Source organism: Miscanthus floridulus, chromosome 14 (genome assembly GCF_019320115.1).
Source record: "Miscanthus floridulus cultivar M001 chromosome 14, ASM1932011v1, whole genome shotgun sequence".
NCBI lineage: Eukaryota > Viridiplantae > Streptophyta > Magnoliopsida > Poales > Poaceae > Miscanthus > Miscanthus floridulus.
The window spans coordinates 78502634-78522602 of NC_089593.1; the positions used below are offsets into that span (position 1 = coordinate 78502634).

Sequence of the window (19969 nt, forward strand, 5' to 3'; positions counted from 1 at the left end):
AGTCCTTCGTGCTGCCTATTCCCAATCACTACAAGAAATCTTAGGATCTATGACGACCTGTTATCATCATTATTTCTAGTATTTTTGTCATAGCAGATGTATTTATGACGACTGCATGACGATAAACCATTTGTCATAGATCATGCGTGGTAAACCTTGTTCTATGACGGACTGCATATTTTTTTCATCATAATTTTTTATGACGTCCCGATTAAAAGGTCGTCACTAAATATCTTAAGGCCTAGCTAGGCCCATGTACTAAGCAGGTTTTTATTGGACCAAATATAATTGTGAACCAAATTTATAATTTGCAAAGCCCATTTATATAAGTAAAATTAACATCAATTTCTGGTCCAATTTTTTTGCGGCCTATTTATTTTGTGGGCCAGAAAAGGCCTAGCCCATTTAAACATGTAGAGAAAACAGCCTTTTCAGCATCCATACATAATGAGCTCATTTCAACTTCCATTACATAACAACACATTTTGGCATCCATTACATAACAGCCCATTTCGGCATCCATTACATAACAGCCCATATATAATCTGTACATTCATCAATCAAAGCCCTTACGCATTCATCAAATCATCCAGAATCTCATTCACATATATAATCTGTAGATGCATCACAACCCATACACATTCATCGATCATCCAGATCTCATTCCAAAGGATAGATAAATATGGTCACATCCATTAGTAATTTTACAAATATTAGATAACACATTTCCACATAGCAAAAAGACAACACTAGCAAGATACATAGCAAAAATTAATATGGTCTGAACCAGATCGGACATGTCTCAAAATAACAGCACTACCAATGTTTGTAGCATAATCTAAACTAGATCAGCCAAGTCTCATATAACAACACTACCAAATGTTTGTAGCATAAAATAATATGGTCTGAGTAGCCAAGTTCCAAAATCAGACGTCCAACCATATGCATCTGCAAACTTACAGAGTTAAAGGAATAGCCTTACTCTTTGCTGAACATGCGACGAAAGAAAGCATTCGTCTCGTCTTGTGCCTTCTTCAACTCGTCTTGTGCCTTCTTCAACTGCTCTGTCTCTTCTAACAACCTGCGTCTTTCATTTTCTGATTCCTCCACCTTCTTCTTCAAAGTCTCCATCTCGTCCTTTTAGTTCTTCTTTGTCTTGCTTTCCGGCTGCAACTTCTGCTTCAAGTTCTATAACCCATGCATCATTAATGGCTTTGGAGCTTCTCTTGGGGGCTACTAGCTGAAGGCCAATATTTTGAAGAAATTTTGATTTTGGCAACACTTGAGCAACAACTTCAGCAGGGGCCTTTGAAACTTGGCTGTCTTCTACAGGTACAACAGCGATGGATTCCATTTCAGCCTAAAAACATCAACATATCAGTAAGACAGTTCTAAAATTAATTATCGACTAATATATTTAAAACAAACAGTAAGGTAGTCATAATTGATAGCAGTGTTGCTCAAATAAGTGAATGCAGGCTTTGTAAAATAGATGTACAATCAAGGTTCACATTAAAGGTCATTTAAAGCATGAAAACATTTTTCCAACTGAATATTTTACCATAATTAAGCATGACACAGATGACTCTTCCCGATTCAACATAGCGAGATCATTTATGCTATAAACTATTACACTACAGTTTGGGATGATGACTCATTACAGTACAGGTTGGGAATTTGGGAATATTTCTGTTTTGACAGTGTCTACAAGTTTACATGTGCTATTAAGAGAGTTTCTGGACAGCAGTGACATCATGCAGTACAATCTTGCCAGATTAGCATGAATAAACTGCTGCTACACATGCAACAATTGATCATTGTTCCTTGGAACTGCAGGAAGCATGTACAAGTTGCTGCTACACATGAACAGGAAGTTGCTGCTACACATGAACAAGTTGTTGTTCTGTGTCTCACAAGTAACAGCAGGAAGCATGTACACATTACACACTCAACTAAAACCAGTAACATTTGTTCAGAGCTATATATAGTTCAAAATGGAGCTTGTACTTACAATAACTTCCTTTGCAGACTCATTAAACCCAGTCTTGCTGCTGCAATGCAGCGCCTTGAAAAGATCTATCGCACTGGATGGTTCATCTTTATATTTCTCTTGCTTCCAAAATTATTCACAAACATTTTGTAGGTGTAAGATTATAAGAATAATTGTTCAATGATGAATGATTGTAACACAATGTTTCCATATCTTACCAAGGCATGGGTTGTTGCAATATAGCACCGAAATCCTGTCATCTGATGAAACCTTACTTTCTCACGGTTAAGTGCATTTTTTGCACACTTGTCCTGTGAGGAACAATTTAGTAAGCAGGGAAGAATGGCTATAGAGAGAGATAAAAATTAGATGAATTTGAAACCAGATTTGCTAAGATATTCAACAAACATCAACACTCTTTAAGTGTAGTTGAATTTATGTCCGCAACAAGTTATTAACCTAAAACAGTTTGAAAAATAGAAAGTAATCACAGCCAAAGATTGTGCCCTATTCTGGAAGACCAACTGCAACACAACCCTATATGTTGTCGCTAAAATATAATGAGATGCAGTTGTATTGAGTGCAGCCCAATAGGCTCATTAATATCTAATGAGCACACAATTATCAGGGTAACAAGCCAAGCAACTTTAGGTATAATTATAAGGATGGCCTACTGTATACAGTCCAATATAGCATAGCTACATAATCTTAGACACGATCAAATTGGTGTACAATACGAAGAAATAAACTCAAACATGCAACAAACCAATGCAAGAAAAATAAATGGCTTATGAAAGCAATAAACCAGCATGCCTTGTGCTTTGGGCTTGACCACATCTCCACTGGCTCTCTCCATTGATCATCAGTCATACTCTTCAATGGTGATGTTGTTCTAACTTTGTCTGCTGGTACACCATTGAAGTAAAGCTTCTTCAAATTGTACCTCATTTGCCATGTTCCAGTCATGATCAAATCAGCACATGCCTCTTTGACTGGTTGTTGTCAGTATCAATTGCTAATTGATTCTAGTCGACAGCATGTCAAGAGCATGTGCATTAGAAAATAGGTGTTAGAAGTATATAATGTGATAGAAATTTTTTAACATTAACCTGACAGGAAACTTTAGAAAATCACAATGCAACAGCAGGCAAGAGCACAAGGTTCTAAATTGGCAGTCAATAGAAAAGTAGCAGGGACAAAATGTTTATAGAAGGTTCTAAATTTTCAGAATGTGGTGAGAAATAGAGAACATACTTTCTTGCTTTTCGCTTCATTTCAGTTTACTATATATTGGCAGTGGCACTCAAAATAAACAAACATGCCAAACATTTCAAGTAGATAATACTACAGATAAACTTTATGGTGGTGCTTACAGCTGATGTAAGTTAAACGGATCATTACAACATCAGTCGGAATAAAAGAACATGTAAAGATTGAGGCAGAAAAATATATTGGCAGTCCTAGCATAATGTTAACAGTTAAGCTCCTTGTCATATGCTACTGGAGGCAGAAAAATATTACTCATATATAGGAGTAAACATAGATCATGCACACCCGATAAAAACTGAACATATAGCCTTTATCCATTTACAGAAATTTTGCCCATGTAGCCTGGAAGAATATCCTTGTTCTTGATATCCTTGTACTCCTTCCAGTGTGTAAAGATTGGGATATGTTGCCTTAGTATAATCCCCCCTCTAATGCAAACTTTGCAGCTTGCATAGGCGGCTCAGGTCGTTTCTTCCCTTCAGCAATGACCACTGGAATCCTAGTGTTTAAGCCTCGGCTTATGCGATCCAAGTCTCTGCCCATGCTTTTTCCTTTATTCCATCGATCTACAGTGTGATTTGATTGACCTGGAAATAAGTTGCATTGTTAAATAGCTAGTGCAAATCATTTTAATATGCTAATGTGTAAACCATATTCTTGGAGAAAGGAGTATTGCTTTCTTGCCTTCTTTGCGCATTTCTGAATCATGGTTAGTTTGGTTAAGACAATTGGCAATAGCCAATGCATCTTCTTGTATAGTTGTAGTTGCAGCATGGACGCCTTCCTCGCTTCGAATCAGTTCCTTTGTCCTCTGCCTAGTCACTCTAGGAGGTTGATTTTGGCCTTGTTCATCAGGTGCTCGCACTCTCTTTGAACCTCTTGCTCCTCCATTAGCAACGATGGTATCGCAAGGCACATTCTGTGAAACCTGCATAACCTCATATGCATAACACAAGAAAATAGAAATCAAGATTAATCTTTTTTGCATACTGAACCAGAGTCATACAAAGAACCTGAGTTCAACAAATACCTTATCAACTACACCCTCTTCACTGCCAGCACTATCTCCAGGGTCATACCATGAACCAGAGTTTTCACGAGCCATAGCCTTCTTAGCTGCAGTGGTCTTGTTCAAAATCTCCTTTGTTGCATTAATACCAAGGGACTGAAACACACAATTGTTCCTCATGATCGTTTCAGCCCTTACTCTTTCACATTCAGTGGCTGGCGACTCTGTGAATGCAGGAAAACGGATCAATGTCAATAGCCTCATCAAAGATATATTTCCTATTATAAATGGCGCCTATCAATGAAAATGCAGCTTGAAGCTACGTCAGTCCTTTACACACTGGAAGGACTACATAGCTAAAACAACACGCCGGGTAACAAAAAAACATCAGAGCATGATAAAAGGTCTAAAAATCAACTGATTCTTTGAGGGTCAAACTACATTACTACAATACTAGAAAATATTTGCTACAGAACTAGAACCAGGCTCTAAACTTGAAAAGCACTTGCCAAGACTTAATATATAGATGAATTCATTCGGCTAAGGTACTACTAAAAAGAATAGCTTGCCACATAACAGGAACCAAGCTTTTTAACTTTAAAAACACATAATCAGCAACCAAATGACAGTGTAAGTCAAGTTCCTAACCATGCTACTAGCTAGGATCTTGGCAGACCTGAAGTTGCCAGATATGCATCAAGACTCGCTACCAGTCATGGATTTGAGGGAGAAAAGGAGAGATTTCTCCTATGGCTCGGTAGCCAGAAGCTAGGGCGGCCGCCCCAGCTTGCTTATAGGGCTACCATCAGATTTCGACTACAGCAGTTCTACATCACCTACGTGCAGAGCCTATCTAATCCCCGACAAGAACCCTATGCTAAGATCTAAGAAATCTGATGATTTTACCTGCTGGTTGCCGTCTGCTTGCTGCCAACTTCTGTGCAAGAGGCATCATGTTCAAAGGTGGAGTGAAGGAGGACACTGTAGATGTTGGAGCAGGGCATGTCATTAGCTCGAGATTTGGAACAGTGGGATCGTCAGCTATGGAGAGGATGGCGAGTGCGGCGTGGGGGACAGGACGGAGAGGGAGGGGTGCGAGTGCGGAGTGGGGATGAGAAGGGCGGTGAGTGGGAAACCCTACCCACGAGTGGGGATAGGAAGGGTTCCAGGACTGAGGATTTTCCATCCTTGCCCTTTGATACAGCGTTGAATGTCCTAGGCATGTTTGGATAGAAAGGTCATTGCATCCTAAATTTTTTGGGTCCAGGCGCCTCTAGCCCAAATCTTAGCGCCTCAGCCAAAATCTGGCGCCCATTGCCCAAATCCTGCACCAGTCAATTATTAGCTTTTCTTCCCAAAAAAGACATCCAAGGTATTGTTTTGCACTACAATGGGACCAAATATCTCATTTATTATATGTAAATAAAAAGTTATAACAAACTAATATTGTCAATAATTTATGACGACCGGAACATAGATCATCATAAACAAACTACTTCTCTTGGTTATGATGATTTTTATTATGTCTTAATGATGAACACATTATTTTCATCAAAAAGTCATTCTCCTCCTGAAAGTCGTCATAAAACAGAATGACCTATTGACGAATTGACTCATCGTCACAAAAAATTTGTCATAGATCTTTATATTTCTTGTAGTGAATATATCCCAACTTCAATAAGATCCAAATAAACACCAATTGGGACTGATGTGAGTGACCTCTCTCAAACCCTCAAATTTTTCAAAATATTTTGCCTTAGGCTCTAATTCTTTTTAAGAAAATAGACAATAAAAGGGCAATTGAAGAGAAACGACAAAGCAACATTTATGCATATGCAATGCAATACTTGAAATTAAATCTAGTTGCTTGTCAAGTTTGATCCAAGGTTAAGCTTCTTCACACGCTTTTCGGCGGTTATCTTAACCATGTTAGACAAGCCCTAAGTGCATTACCAAAAGGTAAACATGTTGTATGTTACAATGCAATGCAAGGGACAACACAAGCTCATTTTCTAGTGAAGTTACTAAAATCAAGAATATTGAGCTCATTCCACAATCGACAAAAAGTCACCTCATCTAGCGGTTTAGTGAAGATATCCACCAATTGATCCTCGGTCCTTACACCTTCTAGTGAAATATCATTCTTAGCAACATGATCTCTAAGAAAGTGATGGCGGATATCTATGTGCTTGTTGCAAGAGTGTTGAACTAGATTATTAGCAAGTTTTACCGCACTCTCATTGTCACACAAAAGAGGTACTTTTTCTAGAACTACACCATAGTCTAGCAAAGTTTGCTTCATGTAAAGTATTTGTGCACAACAAGCACCCGTGGCAATGTATTCCGCTTCAGCTGTGGACAAAGCCACACTATTTTGTTTCTTGGAGGACCAAGACACAAGTGATCTACCAAGCAAATGGCACCCTCCGGATGTGCTTTTTCTATCAACTTTGCAACCGGCATAATCCGAATCGGAATAGCCAACTAATTCAAATATAGCTCCTTTGGGATACCAAAGGTCAATGCTTGCTGCGTGCTTAAGATACCTAAGGATTCTTTTAACGGCACTTAAATGAGCTTCCTTAGGATTAGCTTGAAATCTAGCACACATACACACACTAAACATGATGTCGGGCCTAGATGTGGTTAAATATAACAAACTACCAATCATAGAGCGGTAGAGAGTTTGATCAACCGTGTTACCTCCCTCATCTAGGTCGAGATGTCCATTAGTTGGCATTGGTGTCTTGATTGGCTTACATTCATCCATCTTAAATCTCTTGAGAAGATCATTTGTATATTTCTCTTGAGAGATGAAAATCCCTTCTCTCATTTGCTTGACTTGAAAACCAAGAAAGAATGTAAGCTCTCCAATCATTAACATCTCAAACTCCTTCGACATCAATTCATCAAACTCTTTGCAAAAATCTTCATTTGATGATCCAAAGATGATATCATCAACATACACTTGACAAATGAAGATATATCCATCAAGCTTCTTGGTGAATAGTGTGGTGTCGACCTTCCAAATGGTGAAGCCCTTCTCAATGGGGAAATCCCGAAGACACTCATACCAAGCTCTTGGGGCTTGCTTAAGCCCATATAGCGCCTTGGACAACCTATAAAAATGATTAGGATATCTAGGGTCTTCAAACTCGGGAGGTTGATCAACATAAACTAGTTCATTAATAAAGTCATTTAAAAATGCACTTTTCACATCCATTTGATATAGTTTCATTTCATGATGTGATGCATATGCAAGGAGGATATGAATGGCTTCTAGTCTTGCAACCGGTGCAAAGGTCTCTCCAAAATTCAACCCTTCAACTTGAGAACCCCTTTGCAACTAGTCTTGCCTTGTTCCTCACAACAACGCCTTGATCATCTTGCTTGTTACGGAACACCCACTTTGTTCCAATGACTCTTGCACCTTGTGGTCGCTCTTCAAGAGTCCAAACTTCATTGCGAGTGAAATTGTTCAACTCTTCATGCATGGCATTTATCCAATCTAGATCTTGAAGAGCTTCTTCTACCTTAGTATGCTCAAAGCAAGAGACAAAAGAGTGATGTTCAATAAACGAAGCAAGCTTTTGAGAGCGAGTCATTACTCCCTTTGATGGACTCCCTATGATGAGATCTTGTGGATGAGCTTGTAGTAGAGGTGAATTTCTTCTATCAACCACTTGAGGGGGAGGTTGTGGAGCATCAACATCATGTGCTTGTGTCGCCATTTGCTCATGGGAGACATAAGTATCTTCATTTTAAACTATCCCATCTTTATCACCATCTTGTGGCACATTTGATGAAGAAGGTGGATTGATCACTTGTACATCATCTTGAGGCTTGATGTCTCCAACCAGAATGTTCTTCATAGCCTCCCTCAATGGTTCATCACCTACATCATCAAGATTCTCATGTGCTTCTTGGGAGCCATTAGATTCATCAAATTCCATATCATATGTTTCTTCAACCAAGCCAGTGGCATGATTAAATACTCTATATGCTTTGGAGTTTGATGAGTAACCAACAAGATAACCAATATCACAATGTCTTTGAAACTTCCCTAGGTGTTGCCGCTTCTTGTAGATGTAGCATTTGCAACCAAACACTCTAAAGAAGGAGACGTCCGGCTTCTTCCCATTGAGCAACTCATAACGTGTCTTGCCAAGAAACTTTTGAAGGAATAGGCGGTTGGATGCATAGCATGCGGTGTTGATAGCTTCCGCCCATAGAGCTTCAGGAGTGTTGTACTCATCAAGCATTGTTCTTGCTAGTGTGATCAATGCCTGGTTCTTCCTCTCAACAACACCATTTTGTTGAGGAGTAGATGTTGCGGAGACCTCATGCTTGATCCCAACTTCATCACAATAGGCTTCAATGTTTGTGTTGTCAAATTCTTTCCCATTGTCGCTTCTAATCTTCTTGAGCTTCACTTCAAACTCATTTTGTGCTCTCTTGGCAAACTTCTTGAAGCATGATGCAACTTCGGATTTGTCATGAAGGAAGAACACCCATGCGTATCTTGAGTAGTCATCAACAATCACAAGAAAATAAAGATTTCCTCCCAAACTCTTGTATGTTGTTGGTCCAAACAAGTCCATGTGAAGGAGCTCTAGCACTCTTGTGGTTGACATGAAAGCTTTTGTAGGATGAGTGTTTGCAACTTGTTTGCCGGCTTGACATGCACTATAAAGCTTGTCCTTCTCAAACTTCACATCCTTCAACCCTCTCACCAAATCATTCTTTATTAGCTTCTTGAGTTAGCTCATCCCAACATGAGCAAGTCTTCTATGCCATAGCCACCCAAGTGTTGTTTTGGTGAATAGGCATGTCTTCAAGTTAGCATCTTTGGAGGTGAAGTCAACTAGATATAGGTTGTTGTATCCAAATCCCTTGAATATCACTTGGTCATCATCTTTCTTGGATACAACCACTTCCTTTTCGGTAAATAGGCATTGAAAGCCAAGATCACATAATTGTCCAACGGATGGCAAGTTGAAGCTCAATGAAGCAACATATATCACATTTGAGATTGAATGATCATTTGATATTGCCACTTTGCCCAATCCTTTAACCTTACCCTTTGAATTATCTCCAAATGTGATTCTTTCTTGTCCATCTACTTCTTCATCTAGTGAGGTAAACATACGAGGATCACCAGTCATATGTTGTGTGCAACCACTATCAATTACCCAATGACTTCCACCGGTCTTGTAGTTCACCTACACACAAGAGATCAAGCTTTAGGAACCCAAACTTGTTGAGGGCCCTTCACCTTCTCAACAAGTGACTTTGCTACCCAAATTTTCTTAGGCCTATTCTTGTTGGGAGGTCCTAAGAACATAACTTTCATCTTTCCATTAGAGTCCTTTCTAAGCATGTAATGAGCATTGAAAGCAAAGGGTCTAGCATGCTTGGGCAAGGAGTGTGGTGGTGGAGTTTGACACTCATGGGCAAAGTGGCCTTCTTGTCCACACTCAAAACACTTCTTTGGCTTTGGCTTTTGTTGTTGTTGTTGAGCTTGAGCTTTCTTCTCTTTATTTGCCATGTACCCAATGCCACTTCTATCCATCCTCATGACGGTGTTCATTAGTAGCTCACTTTGAAGATGTTTGCCTCTTGTGAACTTGCTCAAGCCAATCTTGAGATGCTCTTTCTCCAAATTGAGCTTTTTGTTCTCTTCCTTGAGTGCATCATTATTTTTCTCTTCCTTGAGTTTCTTGTTCTCTTCTTTGAGCTTTTTATTCTCAAGAATCAAATCACCATCATGATCAAGAGTTTCTAGCACTATAGTGTTGGTGGTTTTGAGCTCTTCAAGATCTTTCTTGAGTTTTTCATTATCATGCTTGAGCTTGACATACTCATCATAGTTGTCGGTTTCAACCACTTGCTTGCCTTTGCTACTAGATCCTTGCTCAATGCTCTCAACAATTAAATCATCACATGATGTAGCTATATAAATCTTAACAACATTGTTAGTAGCATCATGTGGCTCATTGGGTAAAAATTCTTGAGCAATAACAAGATTGTCATGATTGATCTTGAGAGATGTGTATTCTTCTTTTAGCATATTGTGGCCAGTGATGAGCTCTTTATGCATCCCCTCAAGTTTATCATGTTTATCTTTAAGCTCTTTCTTAGAAGATTTGAGCTCCTTGAGTTTGGATGACATAGCTTCATTTGCTTCTCTAAGCTCAACACTAGCCTTTTCGGCTATATCACATTTTGTTAAAAGAGAATCATTCTTAGCTTCTAGCTTGTCATTCTTAGCTCTAGTCTTTCTAATGATCTTAGTGTATTGATTTAGCAATTTAACAAGATCATCATAAGAAGGTGATTCATATTCATCATCATCACTATCACTATCATCATTGTTAGCACCACTACTATCATCATCATTTGATACCTTTCATTCACCTTTGGCCATAAGGCATAGGTGTGTAGAGGATGATGGGGGTGGTGTCGGTGAAGATGATGAGTCAATCCCAATTGCGGCCACCTTCTCATTATCACTATCATCATCGGATGAGCAACTTGATTAATCAATGTCCGTGAGCTAATCACCGATGATGTATGCCTTCCCATTCTTCTTCTTCTTGTGGAAGTCCTTCTTCTTGCCATCTTTCTTCTTGTATGGCTTATTCTTCTTCTTCTCATCTTCATCTTCATTGCTTGAGTCATCTTTCTTGCCCTTGTACTTGTTCTTGTACTTGTCTTTCTTGGGCTTGGTGCATTGATGTGCTAGATGACCAAGTTCTCCACAATTGTAGCAATCCATCTCAGAGATTGGCTTCCTTCTTGTGCTAGTGAAGAACTTCTTTTTCTTCCCATCAAACTTGATGCCACTCTTGTTGAGCTTCTTTTGCATCTTGGCGGTTCTTCTCACCATAAGAGGAAGACTTGCTTCATCAACTTCATCATCACTTGAGCTCTCATACTGAAGTCTTGCTTTGCCCTTCTCTTGGCTAGCCTTCAAAGCCAAGTCTTTGTCTTTCTTCTTGTTAGAGGATGAGCCATCTTGTGGCGTGATGTGCATGTACATCTCATGAGAATTGATCTTTCCCAAGATTTGTATTGGTGTAGCAGTGGAAAGATCACCTTGATGAAGCATGGTCACAATATGCCCATATTTGTCAATGGGGAGGACACTCAAGATTTTTCTTACAACGTCGGATGGTTGCATTTGAGTAAGTCCAAGCCCATTGACTTCCTCTACAAGAACATTCAAGCGTGAGTATATATCATTAGCACTCTCTTTAGGAAGCATCTCAAATGAATTTAGCTTTTTCATGACAAGATGATAGTGTTCCTCACGCTTGCTCTTTGTTCCCTCATGGAGCGCACAAATATCCAACCATAGTGCATGGGCGTCTTTGTGGTTCCTCACCCGATTAAACACATCTTTGCAAAGGCCTCTAAAGATGGTGTTTCTAGCCTTTGCATTCCATTTTTTGTAATTGACCTCATTGCCTTGTAGGTGAGTGGCATCCCAAGGTTTTGGGAAACATTGTGAGGCGGCTCTAAGTATTCCAACATCTAGAGCTTCTAAATACACCTCCATGTGGATTTTCCAATAAGGAAAATCATCCCCCTCAAAGATAGGATGAGGTCCATCCCCGTGAGACATCTTTCTCTAGGCGGTTAAGCCTAAATATGTGAGCACAAGGCTCCGATACCAATTGAAAGGATCAAGATGCCCAAGAGGGGGGTGAATTGAGCTAATTCTAAATTTCTTTACAATAATTAAACCCTACGATTAGCCCACTTCACCTCTTGTGCCTAGAAAGTGTTTCTAATGTTCTACCGCACAAAAAGTCTTACAACCTAAGTTCCAATCCTACTCTAGCATGGCAATTCTATGAATGTAAAGACAAAAATTGAATTGCTCAAAGTAAAGAGAGAAGGAGGAACACGGCGATGTTTTGCCGAGGTATCGGAGAGTCGCCACTCCCCACTAGTCCTTGTTGGAGCACCCACGCAAGGGTGTAGCTCCCCCTTGATCCACGCAAGGATCAAGTGCTCTCTACGGGTTGATTCTTTGACACTCCATCGCGGTGAAACACCCACAACCGCTCACAACTCGAGTTGGGTCATCCACAAGCTCCGCCGGATGATCACCAAGCTCCCAATCACCACCAAGCCATCTAGGTGATGGCGATCACCAAGAGTAACAAGCATGGACTCTCACTTGACAACGACAAGCCTAATGAGAAGGGTCGATGCACACTTTGCTACTCTTGCTTTCACTAATGAGGCTCTTGGATTCTCAAATCTTAATCACCTCACTAGGACCTTGCACTTCTTGGCACTCTCAAGAGTGTTTCTCAGCTATTGGAATGAGCAAAAGTGATCCCTTGAGTGAATAGAGGAAGTATTTATAACCCCTCATTCAAAACGAACCATTATGTGCCACTGCGGGGTGATCGGACGCTCTGGTCAAGTTGACCGGATGCTTCGGTCGGCTCTCCCCGCCACCGAGTGTTTAAGTTGTGACCGGATGCTGGACAGCATCCGGTCAACACTGACCGGATGCATCCAGTCACGATTTTCCCTCTCTGGAACCTTACTGGAGTCGACCGGATGCAGGCACCCAGCGTCCGATCACTCACCTCTCAGTGTCCGGTCACACCAGACGACTTCTCCTTGATCAAATGAACTGATCGGACTCTGCGCCAGCGTCCGATCACACCGGAACCAGCGTTCGGTCAATATTTGACCCTCTATTCACTTCCAACTCGCAATCATATGTGAATGAAGTTCGCTCCAATTGATATAAGGGCTTTTTAGGAGCTACCTAGTGCTAGTTTAGACAAGTGTGCACCACACCTAACCCACTAGACTCACCTAGGTCAAGCTACCCATCCATACCCCCGTTAATAGTACGACCAAAGGAAAAACAAAGTCCTAAACTACTCTAAGTGTCTCTTCAACATCTAACGACACTTAGAACTAGTCCATTCTTAACCTTGTCTTCCATCCTTTGAAAATTGAAACGATTTCCATCGTAGGGGCATGACAACCATGATTGCCCAATAAATCTCCATTACCATGACCTAACTTAATTGCATCTACAAAACACACATTAGTCACAGTAATCATGTATTGTCATTAATCACCGAAACCCAACTAGGGGCCTAGATGCTTTCACTACTCATTGATCTACGCCTTGAAGTGTTTTCCAATCTATCAATGGTAGCAGAGCCAGATTGCTAGTTTGTAGATCTAATTTGAGGTAGCAGCACTTAGAAGGAGGTGAGAGATCTGATTTGGATCTAAGCAAAAGGGTTCGATGTGAACCCTAACCCTAATCAGGGTGAAGAAAAGAACAATAGAAAGGGGTCTCGGTTTTGAGAACAACACAAACCCTAACCCTAACCCGCGAAGACAGATGGGGAAGATGAATACTAGGGCTAACCCTAACCCTAAATTTGACTAGCTTCGAGAAGAAAAGAAAGAGGTTCAAACTGAGAAGATCAAGGGGAAATGGGAAGGGCTAGGGAGGTGGCTTACCTCACCGGCGTCCACTCACCGGATGACCCCGGGAAGAGCCTCCGCGCCGGTGTACTGCGGCCATGCTAGGGTGCCATGGCTAGGCCGCTCAACGGTGGCGTGCTCACCCACTGGGGAGCGCGCTCGCCGGCGAGGGGGCCAGCGATAGCGCCACCATCGCTCCACCGTGGGCCTGCTCTGGTGTCTCTCAGCAGTGGGCCGCCGCAGGGGAAGCCTCGAGCCAGGCGGTCATGGGCAACGGCGCAAGGCTGCCCGACGGCGGCGCGCTCAGGCTCGGGCGAGCGCCCTCACTAGCAATGGGCCCCGCGGCGGCGCCACCATCTCTGACCGCTGAGGTCCTAGAGAGAGAAAGAAGAGAGAGTGGGCTGTTGGGGGCGAAGAGAGAGAGAAAGGGCAAGAAGAAAGTGAGCTAGGGTTCGGGAGTCGGCCGCAGCGACGACATTTTGTTCTTTCGAGAACGCCGCTTGACTGTCAATCTCAGATGAATGGCTCAGAGTGATCGGGCTGGATTTTGGCCCAGGCAGGCACGCACGGAGGGCAACTTTGCGGCCCAAGCCCAGGTTATGTCCTGGGAAGGCAGCGCAGGCGCGCGAGGAACGCAGGCCGGGCTGATTTGCCGACGGGCGGAGCAAACAGTATTGATTTGAGTCCATTTTTCTTTTTCTTTTTCCAGTAAATTGTTATTTCCTGGAAAATGATTAATGGCTCAAAGAAAATTAGTAAAGAGAATTTCCCTATCAATTATCGAGTTTCCACTGCAAAGTTTAATGTTGATTAAATCTTCTAATTAAATTCGAACCAACGGGAGAATTTAATTTGAAGAGCTGTTATATTTAGTAAATTGTGATTATATTTATCCTCTAATGAAATTGGAACCAACGGAATTATGGTAGTGTTATCTTCTGACCAACATTGATGATAACAATATTATAATGGATTTAAGTTTGAAGTTTAAATCTCTGATAAATTTTACACCAATGTGGTCAATTTTTCAGAGAGTAGATAAGGACTAAGAAATGCTCCTAAACTAAAGAATGTAATTCATTATCAAGTTTCTGCGATGTTAATTATCTTCCAATTAAATTTGAATCAACAGAAAATTTTAATTTTGAAGAGCAGTTATATGGATTTCAACTTAATTTATGAGTTTTGTGTATTAATTCTATTTTCTGCCCAACGGTGATGTAGAATTGATGCAGAAGCATATTGTATGTTTTATCTTTAATAGACGAGATCACTCGGCTGCATGCCAATGGGCTACAATGCTGGGGTATGTGAATGAAAAGGCTCGGGTCAAGCTAGTGGAGGACAATTTTTGTTAGTTTACAAATTTTCTAATTAAATTAGAACCAACGAAAAGATTTAATTAGAAAATGAAGTATAAGTGAATATTTTAGTTGTCATGACTAAGTTTTCGTATAGATATATCCTGTATGGGGAGAAGTTTTGGCATAGTAATTATGCTAGTCCATCCTGCATGGTGGGAGAATTTTGTGATGACTCACGTGTTTTGTATCTCGCGTAGCGAGAGAAGCTTGGGTAGCTCTTATGCTGTCCTAGTATTGACCTTGGCATAATAGAAATACATCGTCATGGTCAATACTAACCAAAAGATAAGAAAAGATACAAGTGTGACTTGCACAAGCACTGCTAATGAAAGACCTTGTTGAGTTCTCGAAGTGAAATAAGGAAAGTGTACTCCTATACGGATCAAGAAATAACTATGTTTGCATGACATAATCATGTGAATGAAGTAAGTTATATGTGTCTCCTCATTCACAGGTTTTCTTAATGGTTCTCGAAATTATGGCAGTAAAGTTCATGCCACATTTCGAGGGTAAGAATATTAAGATCAATTAAGAAAAATACTTTTCATTAAGAGTGAGATAAAGATTAATTAAGAAAGATACTCTTCATTGAGAGTGAGATAAAGATTAATTAAGATGTAGGCGACCGTCGGAGGAGTACAACGGTCACAATAATGATACCCCTAAGCAGAGAAATAGCTAAATTCCTGGACCTTTTAAAGTTCCGACAGGAAGATAGCATAGTCAGCCTCAAAGATGTTAAGGTGGTGCTTAAAGCGCCATATAAGGTTTTAACAGATTAAACCCAAAATAAGATATTTGAAGATACACTATCTTTAGAAAAGATGGGAAGATTTGGGGGAGCATGGTACGTAGAGGTATGTAGAGATCTAAGACTTTAAGAGAAGCGGGACTGCGTGCCCACTTCAGTGATTCAAAACAACGAATTTCTCAATACCTATTGATGTTGTATGACTTATACAACACCTGTTGTCAGCTCTTCGAAGAAGATGAATAATGTAAACAAGGATCTTGTGATACAGGAGCTTGTAGAATCAATTGCCTCTTGGAAATGAAGAGAAACAACAGCGCCATATGAAAGTACCAGTAGCTGAGGCCCCAGAAGGTCTCAAATAATTAGTAAACCAGTTTTTCTAATGACTATGAAGTCTATGTTAGTAAAAAAATTCAAATGGAGGGTGATCCCACCTCATTTGAAGAAACCATGAGAAGCGTTTACTCATTTAAATGGCAAGAAGCTATGGAAGTTGAAATGAATTTGATGAATACCAGCGATGTTTGGGACTTAGAAGAAATTCCTAATGGAGCCAAAATAGTAGGCTGTGAAATGGTCTACAAAGACAAAATGTGGTTCTAAAGGGAATGTAGAAAGATATAAAGCATGACTTATAGCAAGTCTTTATGCAAAGAGAATGAATAGATTACCATGAGAGTTTTATCTCCAGTCTCATGCAAGAATTCTTTTAGAATCATAATGGTGTTATTGGCACATTACGATTTAGGGTTACATCAGATGGATGTAAAGATGGTATTCCTCAATGGGGATTTGTATGAAAACATTTACATGGCACAACCCAAAGGTTTTATCGTGGCAGAAAAGAACATATGGGATGCCGCATGTAGAAATCCATTTATGGGTTAAAAGAAGTCACAAGAAAGTAGTATTTGAAGTTGATGAAACAATAAGAAAGTTTGTGTTTTTAAAGAAAATGAGAAGGACAATAGCGTTTATGCAAAGTTCAAGAATAGAAAATTTATTTTCCACATCCTGTGAATAGATGACATTCTACTCACTAGTAGTGATGTTAATCTATCATTGGAGAAGAAGAAGTTTTGTCCTCAAGTTTCAATGTGAATGATCTTGGTGAAGCGTCATAGGTTCTAGGAATCGAAATTCTCCAAGATAGAAGAAAATGGGGTATTAGGACTATCGCAAAGGCATACTTAGAAAAGATTCTAAAGAAATAAAGTATGCATGCGAGTAAACCTAAGCCTGCTCCTATAGTCAAGGGTAATGGATTTGGAAACTTTAAGTGTTACAGGAACCGATATGAGATCGATTAAATGAACATGGTTCCATATGCTTCAGCTATTGGAAGCTTGATGAGTGTACAAGTACAAGTAAGAACTTACCCTGACATAGTTTACGTATCCGGGATATTTTGGCAGAAGTCCAGTCCAGATATGGATCATTGCAATGGAGTTGAGAATGTCTTGTAATTTTGCAAAGTATAATAGGCCTCATGCTGAGTAAGTAAGAACAAGTACTCTCAAATAGTTGAGGGTACAAATGTTAAGTCTTGGCGAGATGTGTACTGAAATCCACAGTAGTTACTAACACTCGCAGTTGGAGTATTATTGTGGAAAAGCTCCAAAGAAATAGTTATGTTGTCATCAGTGATACATACCATAGTATAGCTTGACATGAGGCTTAAGGAACAGACAAAAGGTGGTTAAGGGAATCTGTACCCAGATTTAACAATGGTTGATAATAGCAATAACCATTTAAAGTAAGTTAACTCCTAAGGCAACAGGTCAAGTGTGCTGCCAAACAAATTGACACTTAGTTATATATTGTAAAGGAGAAAATCCAGAATCATTTTTAAAGCATTGAGCACATAAGTACCGAATAAGTACTTGCGGATCTGCTTACCAAAGGCTAACCACCTAGTGCGTTCAGAGAACACACAGTCGACATGGGTTTATGGGAAAGCCTATGATTTCTTGATACTAAGGGCCTAGTTGATTATCTTTTTCAAAACAGAGAGGTGCATTGTAGCTGTTAAATCTAATGGCAACTGACCGTGATGATGAGGCACGCTCTATGCACTGATCTATGATGAAATGAGAACAAGATAAAGTAAGTAAGTTAAGTTTAATTCATAAGGTGAGATCAAGGGGGAGAATGTTAGTTTGATCCCCACCAATTGGCCCAACGGCCAATCAGACCCCTTGACCGCGTCCTCATCTGGGATGCTTAACCGACCACTGGTCGGCGGACCCTTATCACACAGCGCTATATTAAGAGAAAGGTGGGGAGCCAGGGCATGGATGACGAGGTTTACCGCCGCCACTGACCCACCGAAATAACCCTAGAAGGCCCCTCCGATCGTGGACAGCGCTGCAAGTAACGGGAAGCGCCGTCGACTGCCTCGCCGGTGCTTGGACTATGCCCCCACAAGCACCGCGCCTGCACTTCTACTACGACTCCAGTGGCCACGTCGCTGTGATGCCGTGGCCGTAGCTACGCATGGTGAAGTACATCACCAAGTCTCCCATTAAGTTAAGTTCTAGTCACTGATCTACGCCTAGAAGTGTTTTCCATTCTATCAGCCCCAAGCACCGAAATCCACCCCCGGCGGACAGATGACTCTTGCGATGCGACCCAAATCCACCCAAATCCATGCCCCGATCGACCCTCCCCTCCAGGAACCCCGCGAAAAGGAGAAATATATGGGTCAAGTACAAGCTTCCTCACCTGACGTGCCACGGCCTCCTGAGTCTTAGCCTCTTAGGCGACAGAGCCTCCTCTCGGTCGACCGGGCCGAACCGCAGCACCGGCACCGCCAGTTGCTCCACCAGCAGCCCCACCGTTGGATCGGGGCCGTTCTAGGCGATGTCACGAGGAGTTGGCCACGGCGAAAGGCTGGCTGCCTGGCCTTCTGCTTGCGACTGACTGGATTGTACTAGAAACAAGCTTTTTGTCTGAGTTGCCACTCCAGGTTTCATAGATCATCATTGGACAAGATCAGGTAGTCAGGTACGGCGGATGGGTTGCGTGGCGACGCGCTGGCTTTTGAGTTTCAAGGGCACGTACAGCGGGCCTGGTTGAGCCGTCTGTGTCCCGCGACATTTGGAAAAAGGCCCCTCACGAACAGGAATCGAGGCGAGGTCATCTTCTCACGAGGCGACAGTGATGGCTCGTGCTCGCAGGCATAGTCGCCGTCCGACGCCGTGTTGTATGGCGTCGTCTTCTCCGAGCGCCGAGGCACGGGATCCACCTCCGGCATGTGGGAGAAGAAAAGATGCGTGCCAAAATCACCGAGGTGCAGAATGTGGCTGCAACGTAGAGATGTCGAGCTTGACGGTGCCGGTGAACGGAGCAACGGGGCGGCTCATCTATGCCACGGGAGACTGGCTCTCGCTTAGCCGAGTGTGTGGCGCCTCGCCGCTGGCCACACTAGACGAGTTCATAGTCCGACGGCAGCGGCAGGAGGCTCCAGTGGGTGGGCGTTGTGCGCTGCGGCTAGGTACGCGGTGGATCTGAATGCAATGTCCCTGGCGGCAGCCAACGTCCTACTCGCAGGTGACATTCAAGTTGCAATTTCTTTTCTGGAGATAGGAGAGGGATGAATCAAGATTTGGCACTGTGCTTCTGCATAGATTGTATGCATTAAAATCACATTTCATATGTTTCATCTTGTATTGTCTGATTGTCGATCGTTCTTGAGCTACTGAACTATTGGACTCAGACAACTCTTGAATTATTGGATCATCCTTGAACAATTGAAGTCAGAGCGCGCTTTTGTTCCTTGCATCATATATCATTCATTCACTGTAATATAGTTCAGACATACATATATATATGCTGTACATATTCAGATACAACATAGTTCAAAGAAGTTCTTTCCTGAGTCTGCAACAAAATTTGATAATAGTCCATTGTTCAGACTATTTGTCGTGATACATATATGTTATACATATTCAGATACAACACAGTTCTGTGGTCGTTGCTTAATATGGACAAAATTTGATTAGGTATGTGGCTGCCCTACTGCATGATTCTTGATTTTGAGTGAAAATTCTTGGATCACTTTGTTTAGTGGAAAGGCTAAGGATTGTTAGCTATAAATCTTCAATGAC

At 41.3% G+C, this 19969-nt stretch overlaps 1 pseudogene; it reads right to left on the bottom strand.

Moving 5' to 3' along the window:
* Positions 1-903: 903 nt before the first annotated feature.
* On the bottom strand, positions 904-19116 carry LOC136503832 (uncharacterized; annotated as a pseudogene).
* Between the last annotated feature and the right edge of the window lie 853 nt (positions 19117-19969).